We start from the raw sequence: 9,495 nt of genomic DNA on the forward strand, positions 1-9,495 counted from the left end.
TGGGTCAGTTCTTATATCATAAGAAGTTAATAATGTAAATAATGTAAATGCTAAATGCCCTAAAACCTGTTGATACTAAAACAATGCAAACGCTCTTAACCCTACAGTTTGGCACATGTCATGTAAGACTTGATTTCTCCATTTTTTTTGCACAAAATTCTACAGAAAGTGCCATTTAATGGTTTATTTAAAAAAAAATTCTCCTGGGGGAGCATACCCCCAAACCCCCTAGGGAGAGCCCCCATCACTCCCACACATAGCAAGTCCCAGTTTAAACCCTGAAGGATGATGATGCTGAAAGAGCCAAAGAAATTGCTTTGTACGCGGCAAAAATTGGATTAGCCCCCCCAAATCTCACTCCAAGGTTTTGGGAAAAGTTGGCAGCCCTGTTTAAACTGTTAATTTCTTCAAGCTTCTCTAGTGAGTTGATGTCAACAGTCAATGCCAATCCGGTCTCAAGCCAGTTTGTGAAATGTTCACGTTGTTTTGATTTATTGATTTGTGTACATGTTGCATTAATGTTGTTCTTTTGTGTACAAGTTACGATTTTTGAACGTGATCATTTCACAAACCGCCATGACACTGGGCTGCTCTGGGGGACGCAACAACAGAGAAATAAAACGTCACACGCGGGACTTGATCCGCGGTCTCTGGGGGACGCAACAACGGAGAAATGGAACGCCACACAGCGGCCACAACAACAGGATGGTTGTGGTTAGGAAAAAAAAGAACAGGGAAAGGAACTGTCAGACACGCCGACAACAACGCCACGGTTGTGGTTAGGAAGAGAATTACGCAGAAAAGGAACTGCAACACACGGGATACGGACCCGGTCTCCAGGGTGAAAGTCCTGTGTTGTTTGACCCATCCACCACCCCAACCACCCTCCCTCCCTGCGCGGATATTTGGCTTTTCAATACTACTTGCTACCATGATTGTTCTGTGATCACGAAATAGGCTTTCCACTAAAATGCATTACTTCAAACTTCGTAATCAACACACAAAATAACATTAACGTGACCTGTACATGAGACTGGGGCTGTCAATGCATGCATATGCACACATTAGTATTAGGTAACATGGTGCAAACATGTGATTCTGGTTTAGCATTTAAATATCAAGTAAATTACCATAACCATTAAAAGTTGTATATTTCATTGTATATAAATAGCCATATTTTTTATTTACTTTTTTCACAAATAGCTTTACATACAACATAGCACAACATGTTTATTTTTCCCTTCAAAAAAGACCACCTGGTGTTTTCTTCACTATTAATTCGTGTTACTCCACATGGAAACTGAGAATAGGAGGGTGACATGAAAGAATGCCAAATCTCCCACTTACTAAGCACTGTGAGCCCGAGGTTTCACAATCCACATTCCTATTACAGGATCCCCCCCGAGAGGAACATTTGGAGCGACACAACCTGCACTATAAAGAGAGAGAAACCTGCTGAACCAACAGCAAATTCGCCCTCCAGCTACAGTATATTTGTGCTGAGAATCATTGAGTTAAAGCTGGACATCAAGGTAATCTCTAGCAAAAGTGACACATCTTTAGACTCTATGATACCTCCTGTATGTAAAGTTCAATGGTTCAAAACAGTATGAGGTGAACTTGAATGCTTTACTGCACATGGTGTGTCAGGTTTGAAGGGAAATTGTTGTTTTTTATAAATTCTGAGTTGAGTCAAGGACCCACTGTAAACGTTCAGTAAATCAATTGTCGTATATCGTGATGACATGACCTCGAGCACGACACTTACACACCTCCTGTCACTCCGCATGCGCCCACACACACAGCATGTCAGTTCAGCTAAAAGCCTCTGTTGGAGGATGGAAATGCTACCTGGGAATGTTTGAAGATCCTTGTATACCCCAAAATGTACAAACCAGACATGAAACATTCTGTATCACTACACACAAATTAAGGGCTGCACATGGAATTATGGTTACAGGCTGCGACAGCGATGCTGGTGTTGGTTTAACCTAAAGATGGTCCAATACCCTTTTTCTTATTCCCGTTACCGATTTTGATACCTGAACTTGCGTACTTGCCGACACCGAGTACTGATCCAATACCAGTGTGTCATATATTTTATAAGGTTTAAACAGCTGTATGCTTCTATCCCTGGATGCTTTCTATCCTTGTTGTTGTTCAGTTACAATTCCAGTTTTGCTTATATAAGAAAAAGATTCCCAGGGAACGCATGCTGTAAATTTTGCAAGGTGGCCTCTAACCTGGGGCAATTAAAAGAAATATATGTAATCTTTCCATTAAAAAATGTACCCCAAAGCAAAGGTAGAAATAATTGTACAAGTGCTCTCTTCAGTGCTGAGGGTGTGATGCAGAGACGGTGTACCTTAAGCCATACCTCTGTGAAAATGGTCATGCCGGTTTTTCCTTAACCCTGTAAAGGACACCGGCTTCTGTGTGTCGTGAGATTGAACAGCCAAAGAGAAATGCATTTTCTGTTTGTCTTTTTCTCTATCAAGTTGTGTCAATGTTTTGTCCCGGTCTTAAATGCCTATAAATAAACATCCAACGGAATGTCAATGCGGATCAGCGCCGGACCACGGAGAGGGCTGGTCGGCTGACGAATACGGCTTGGAAGACCTAGACACCTAACGATAATATCAAGGTTTCCAAGAGTGTGGTTTCACCAGAAGGCTCAATCAGAAGATTGAGTACATTAAATCATGAATCTGACTAGACACACGATGCACAAATTGTACATTTATGTTATCAAGTTGAGTTGTTGAGTCCTGAACCATCCCTTAGTTATGCTGCTATTGGCCTAGACTGTAGGGGGACTTCCCATGATGCTCCAAACACCTCTCTCTTCCTCCTTCTCTCCATCTGTATGCAACCTCATCCCATTAATGCATGTTACTAACTCGACTTCTTCCCTTTCCCGTAGTCTTGTGCTCTCTCGCCCATCTCCTTTCTCCTCCAATCACTTCCTGCAGGTGTTTCTGGCCCTGGAGTTGTGGAGTCTGGATCTGTGGTTACAAGTCATATGCTGCCTCCATGTTCCTGCTCAACACCCTCCGCTACAATTCTCCATGTCTCTCTCTCTCTCTCTGTCTCTCTCTCTCTCTCTCGGTCTCTCACCCCCAACCGGTCGGGGCAGATGACCGCCCACCCTTAGCCATAGTTCTGCTCGAGGTTTCTGCCTCTTAAAAGTAAGTCTTTCCTTGCCTCTGTTGCCTAGTGCTTGCTCTTGGTGGAAATTGTTGGGTTTTATGTAATTACTCTTTGTAGAAAGCTATAAATATGTAACAAAAATCTTTGTAAAAAAATCAATTTTCTACAACTTACATTCTACATGTTTTAAACAACACTGCCTCGTTGGCACCTGCGGGCACAGCCAAACTAAATCACCCAGCGATGCAGAGCACAAACACTAATGAGCTAATACACATGGAGTCAAAGTGCAGCAATATCTATTCATTATCAGCACAGAGACGCTAAATAATTAACATGACCAAGAAAAGTGCGAGACATTTATATACCTTTGTTGTAATTTTTCTCTTTTCTATCAATACCGCAGCCTGAAACCATGCAGTAGTAGAATGATGAACGCAAAGTGAATAGTGAGTGAAGTGCATGTCCACAGTAGTTCTCAATGTGACGTCACAGATTGCATTGTCACTCAGCTGTGTTTTTGCAATCTGTGCTACCACCGCGCGTCACATTATCGCTTGTCATCTCCTGTTACACTGCTTTCAAAAATAATGGGCATGCACCTTCATGGGTTGACACAACTTCTTCAATACAAGCTCATGTCCATCAACCTGAGCAGAGGTCTAATGAAACTGGCCAATAATATATAAAAATATTAAAGCAGTAGGGCTCAATACTCACTGACTGTGGAGTTGCACTTTGTGTTGATTGGTGTTAGAGGGAACATTGGACAATTGTAGAATATCTTTCATATCCAAGCACATTGGTTTTTCCACTGAAGTATTGCAAATCAACACTGATTAGAATTGGTCTGAAAGACACACCAAATTCTTGGAAATGTAAGACAGAGTAGGGCCTATTACTTCATGTCATATGGTCTTGTGTTAAGCTCCAGGAATTTTGGACCGGGACCCACAAAGTTCCACTTCCAGGATTGCTTTGTTGCTGATGAAAATTCCACCGGATTTCACTCATTTAAGTTGATATCCGTTGCACTGGGCTTCCTTTCTGTTAGCATTTTAAACTCCGGTCAATTTAAGAGGACTATGGTTAACCTTTTCTCAGATCTCTGCAGGGTAAATCCAGACAGCTAGACTATCTTTCCACTCAGAGTTTTTTGCTGCAAGACTAAAACAACTTTTGTACGTGCATGTTCCACCAAAACAAGTTCCTTCCCGAGGCTATTCTGCAGAGGTACTGTTGCCCTGTACCGGGCTTAGCCCCGCCCAATACTATTGTGATTGGTTTAGAGAAATGCCAATAAACCCTTGCCAGACCCTCCTTTGCAGCACTGTGGAGGAAGGTCTGGCAATGCAAGACTACATTCAGCACGAAGATTTGTTCTGGGAGATGGGTCAATCCTAAGTGGGATGCACATTAGAATCTGGGTCCAGAGTAGTTTCATGACACTCAGACATATTCTTCTAGGATGGAGGAATGAAGGGGTGCCTTCAATCCAGGAGTGGGCTTGTGAGACAGCTAGGGTGGCGGCTTTTGAGAAAATGTCATATAAAGGTCTGCCAGATTGGATGTCTATTCTAGAAATTGGTGAAAAGTACCTGAATTTTCTATAAGGCTGCTAAGAAGTTTTGTGCTGGGGAGAGACAGGTATGATGGGTATTTGGTGTTGTCAGTTATTCATAATTTCATTTGGCTTATGGCTAATTGTTTATTTTGTTGAATGGTCTTTGGAATGCAATATTGTGGTTACTATGTCATCTTTTCTTGATTTTCGGAAAAATTGAATTGGGACTTTGTGAATCCGAATCGAAATGTCGGTTGTGATACCCGGCCCTCCAAAGCAGTATCTGGTGTGTAGGAATAAAGAGTGACAGCAAAACTAAATGAATAATTCAGCCACTTTTTGGTAACATCTGTAATTGAAACACACCATAAACTAAGCTTAGTTCTGCTACAAACTAAATATATGCATTGCATTCCTAACACACAGCACCACACATAACTGATTAACAACAGGCAGAATGACCCATACATACAGTCATCATGGATAATAGAGTGGGGTTATGAACCTTTGGAGAATAATAAAGATGAAACACCTTCACAGAGTGGAGTAACTAGCAGCAGCAGCAGCAGCAGCAGCTTCACTGATCTTATCCTGCAGACTCTTTTCCTCCCTGAGCGTCACTATCCTGTCTGTAGCTGCGTCTTACTCACACCACCAACTCCGCACCACCGAGTGCATGTCACACTGTGCACAGTCGACTCTCGCACACATACACGTGTTGCTATGGTGCTATGTACAGAGGTGTGCTGCCAATACGGAATTACTGTATGGTTTTCATTAGTTTCTTCTTCTTTTTTTTAAGTATTGCATGCTGCTTGTTTGCCTGCACGCTGAGACCCGTTACCTGAAACAATACTACTCACATAATCCTTCACTTTCTTGTGTGACAAGTCTGTTTAAAATGTTATTCATTCATGAAGACAAATGGTAAACTTGTTGTTCATTCATGAAGTCCAGCATGTGACTGGAGGAGGTGCATTTCCCTTCTGGCCCCAAAGTTAAATTCAGTCACATTTAACAGTCACTCCTTACATTTTTCGTTGCTCATTTTGTCCTGTACAGTATTTTAAAACGATCACAGATGTCTATAATTTTAAAAGGTGCTCTAAGCGATGTTGGGTGACGTTCCTTGTTGTTGACATTAGAAATATTTTCAAACAAAAAGAGGCTAGTTGCCCCTTTCTCTTCCTCATCCCGTCCCCTCCACCCACACAATGCAAAGCTTTGGTCAGAACATGTGATTTTCAATCGGATTCTCCGTTCTGTTGTCCCAAATGCCAAAGCACATCTTGAAATAGTTGTACACTGTAGGTTCACCAGAGCAAGACATGTCATACAAATATTATCATCAGGCAGTGAGGTTCAGATTTGCAAGGAGCAACAGCCAGTCGGCTGATATTACACATCAGGAATGCAGAACAGGACATGACAGAGAAAGGAACCCGACCTGTCAGCTCCTCCTGGGCTGCTTCATGAGGACCGACAGTGGAACGGTGTGTGTGTGTGTGTGTGTGTGCGTGTGTGCGTGTGTGTGTGTGTGTGTGCGCACCGAATTAAAAACTGAGATCACTGTTCAGGCAAAACCAGTCCCAACAGAAACACGAGCAGTTCTGTGATGTCCCTGCAACACCTGCCCATCATGATCACATCATCCTCGCTGCGTTCTGGCATGCTGCATGCTCAACATTTAAGTTTAAGAGAAATGTAGCCTACAAGGCTTTTATGTTTAAAAAAGAAAAGAAAAAAAAGGGAAAAATCAAACTGCAAGAAGATAAAAGATAGCAAACAGAAGAATTAAATATAGGAAAATCAAAATGAATCTTGTGAAATCACAGAGAGAAAGGACATTTGCAATATTTCTTAAAATAAGAAGAGAAAGAAGCGACAAAAATATCACGAAAAAAAGAAATAGAAGAACTGAAAATGAATTTAAAACCAAAGACTGAGAAAAATGTACTTCCTTTCAGCAACAAGCAGCGGGTAAAAGCTCCGGTTAAGACTCGCATGACAGAGAGACAGAGAAATCCAACCAGCCGCTGAAATTCAGTGCAAAAAGAAATAAGAGGGAGGGCACCAAAGCAGCAAGAAAGAAAGAATGAGAAGAAGAAAAGAGGAAGAGAGAACTGACCTACCAACGGAGGAGGCAAAAACGCTCAAACAGGTTGCAGCGAGAAGAGAAATGACAGCGGGCAGGCGGTGCGCTCGGTAACCGGGTAGAAGCTCCGACTGAAGGCCGGCCAGTGGGGCGGTGATAAACAGCAGCAGAGAGCCGAGTGGAACGAACCACTGAGCGCCAGAAGGCAGGGGGAGGTCGGGCAACGGAGCGGCCGCTGGGAGCTCCGTGCGTAATTTGGCACCTGGCTAAAAGGCGCACAGACAGAGCCAGAAAGGTTTTTAAAGGGACAGCCCATCCAAAAAACTGGTATTTACTAAACAAGCCTGATCGTTCGTAGCTGCATGGTAATCAGGGGATAATGTACTCTGAAAACAACTCTGTTATCTCTAGTGTGTTAAAGGTTATATGTGCTCAGTCACAACAATAATCGGGCCTAATAATATAAGCTAATGTATTTGCTTCCAAGTCTCATCAACCAAGTGCAGGTGCAGCACACACACTTACAGTAGCCTACACACACCACACATTCTCCACCCCACACACGGTTTGCTTAGTATTCATTTTATCATTATTGTTCAGCCTTAAACAGTTTGGATCGACATCAGCTGCACAGTTCAGCCTTGGTCTTTTAAAAAATACCTGTGTTGACCCAGTGTTAGCCTATAGGCTACTTAGTGGTATGTCTGTTGGCGGGCTCCTTCAGTCAAACAGAGGCACTGCCCAATCTGAACCACGTTCTGCCCCCACAAAATGTAGCTACACACATTTTTTAACTCACACAGGTGTGCGTTGAACACACTGTTGTTTTAGATAAGTCTCTGCTGATTGGGTATCACCTGTGACACAGCTAATAAACGAGAGACACACCCCCCCAAACGGGAGGAAACAACTCAAAGCTGGTTCCACGATGTTTAAGGGATAGCAAAGAGAGACTGAATGTGCCCCAGCTGTTCCCTTTTGTGTTCTTCCCATCAAAATTGAAACTTGTTTTTGCAAATGCTATACAATTGAATAAGACACCCCAAAATTATTGAAAGTAGAGATTTGTACTTGCCAAAGAGCATTGTGTGGAATCAGTCATGTTATTTTGGGGAATTAAAAAGAACATCAATAAGGACAACATGAAGGTTTAGACAATACCCGTCCAGATGATGCAACAGTCACGTGATTCAGTGTGATAGTTATTATATTTCTTATGTTGATTAAAGGGGTGCAATTAGTTAAAGAAAGCATTGTGTGTGTGTGTGTGTGTGTGTGTGTGTGTGTGTGTGTGTGTGTGTGTTTGTGTTTTAGACAATACCCGTCCAGATGATGCAACAGTCACGTGATTCAATGGGATAGTTATTAACTATGTTACTCATGTGGATAATTTATGTTGATTAAAGGGGTGCAATTAGTTAAAGAAAGCAGTGTGTGTGTGTGTGTGTGTGTGTGTGTGTGTGTGTGTGTGTGTGTGTGTGTGTGTGTGTGTGTGAAAAATGAAGTCCCTCCTTTCAATGCCATGCCGAAGCACTCATTCATGAACCTCAGTATCCAATAGAACATAATGTCCAAATGAAATAGCACAACGTGGGGTCAACATAAAACACAACACCTTCAAGCCGGAGGACGGGGGTTCACTTTGCTGCGAAAACAAAATACCTTCAGCCAGGACACGCTCATTGGTTCCTCAGGAGTGTTTGAATCCTAAACTAAAAGTTGGTTTGGTGCAGAAACCCAACTGGGTTAAGTTAAGGAGCTGGTGGTGGAGCTAAGGAGAGCCAAGGCACCAGTGAGCCCTGTTTCTATCCAGGGGGTCAGTGTGGACATTGTGGAGGACTACAATTACCTGGGAGTGCACTTGGTCAATAAACTGGACTGGGCCAAAAACACTCAAGCCCTCTACAGGAAGGGCCAAAGCCGTCTCTATTTTCTGAAGAGGCTGAGGTCCTTCAACATCTGGAGTGCGATGTTGAGGATGTTTTAGGAGTCTGGGGGGGGGGGGGGCAGTGCTATCCTCTTTGCAGTTGCATGCTGGGGCAGCCGGCTGAGGGTAGCGGACGCCAACAGACTCAACAAACTGATCCGCAAGGCCAGTGACGTCGTGGGGTTAGATCTGGACTCCCTGTTGGTGGTGTCAGAGAGGAGGACGCCGTCCAAACTACAGTACAAGCCATCTTGGACAATGTCTCGCACCCACTCCTTGGCTTGCTAAATCATAGGAGCACTTTCAGTGATAGACTCATTCTCCCAAAATGCACCACAGAGCGCCACAGGAAGTCATTCCTGCCTTTATAACTCCTCCCTCTAACAGGCACTTAGAGGTCAAGACTGGACAATATTATCTGTATTATCTGTTATGTGCAATGGCCTGAAATGTGTATAATACTCTACAATTATTATTATGATTATTACTTTTCACCATTGCAATTCCTTAATTATGTTTATTATGTAAATACTGTATAATAGCATTCCTTTAACTATGTAAATACCGTTCATATCCACACTCCTTATATTTCTTTATTTATATTCCCACTCTGATATTTCTACTATTTGTGCAACTGCAACACAGAGTTTCCCTTCTGGGATCAACAAAGTATTTTATGATTCTGATTCTGATTCTGATTCTGATGCATAATGCTGACTGTTTTCTGGCTAAACTCCACTACCACAACCTCCGAAGGAC

General features: G+C 42.7%; 1 protein-coding gene and 1 long non-coding RNA gene across 4 annotated transcripts in view; one reads left to right on the forward strand and one right to left on the reverse strand.

Annotated features, from left to right (window-relative positions):
- Window positions 1-6,970, reverse strand: part of raly (RALY heterogeneous nuclear ribonucleoprotein) — a 126,798-nt gene extending 119,828 nt beyond the window's left edge. For 2 of the 3 annotated variants that reach the window (XM_034870214.1, XM_034870213.1), the window contains exon 1: window positions 6,847-6,970. The gene's annotated coding sequence lies outside the window, so the exon portion shown is untranslated. The remainder of the gene's footprint in view (window positions 1-6,846) is intronic. The other variant, XM_034870215.1, reaches the window with a different exon arrangement.
- LOC117943843 overlaps window positions 1-7,712 on the forward strand; it is a 16,517-nt gene extending 8,805 nt beyond the window's left edge. The window contains exons 3-4 of the long non-coding RNA XR_004656447.1: window positions 6,067-6,069; window positions 7,646-7,712. This is a non-coding gene — a long non-coding RNA (uncharacterized LOC117943843). The remainder of the gene's footprint in view (window positions 1-6,066; window positions 6,070-7,645) is intronic.
- The last annotated feature ends 1,783 nt before the right edge of the window (window positions 7,713-9,495 follow it).

This window comes from Etheostoma cragini, chromosome 4 (genome assembly GCF_013103735.1).
Source record: "Etheostoma cragini isolate CJK2018 chromosome 4, CSU_Ecrag_1.0, whole genome shotgun sequence".
NCBI lineage: Eukaryota > Metazoa > Chordata > Actinopteri > Perciformes > Percidae > Etheostoma > Etheostoma cragini.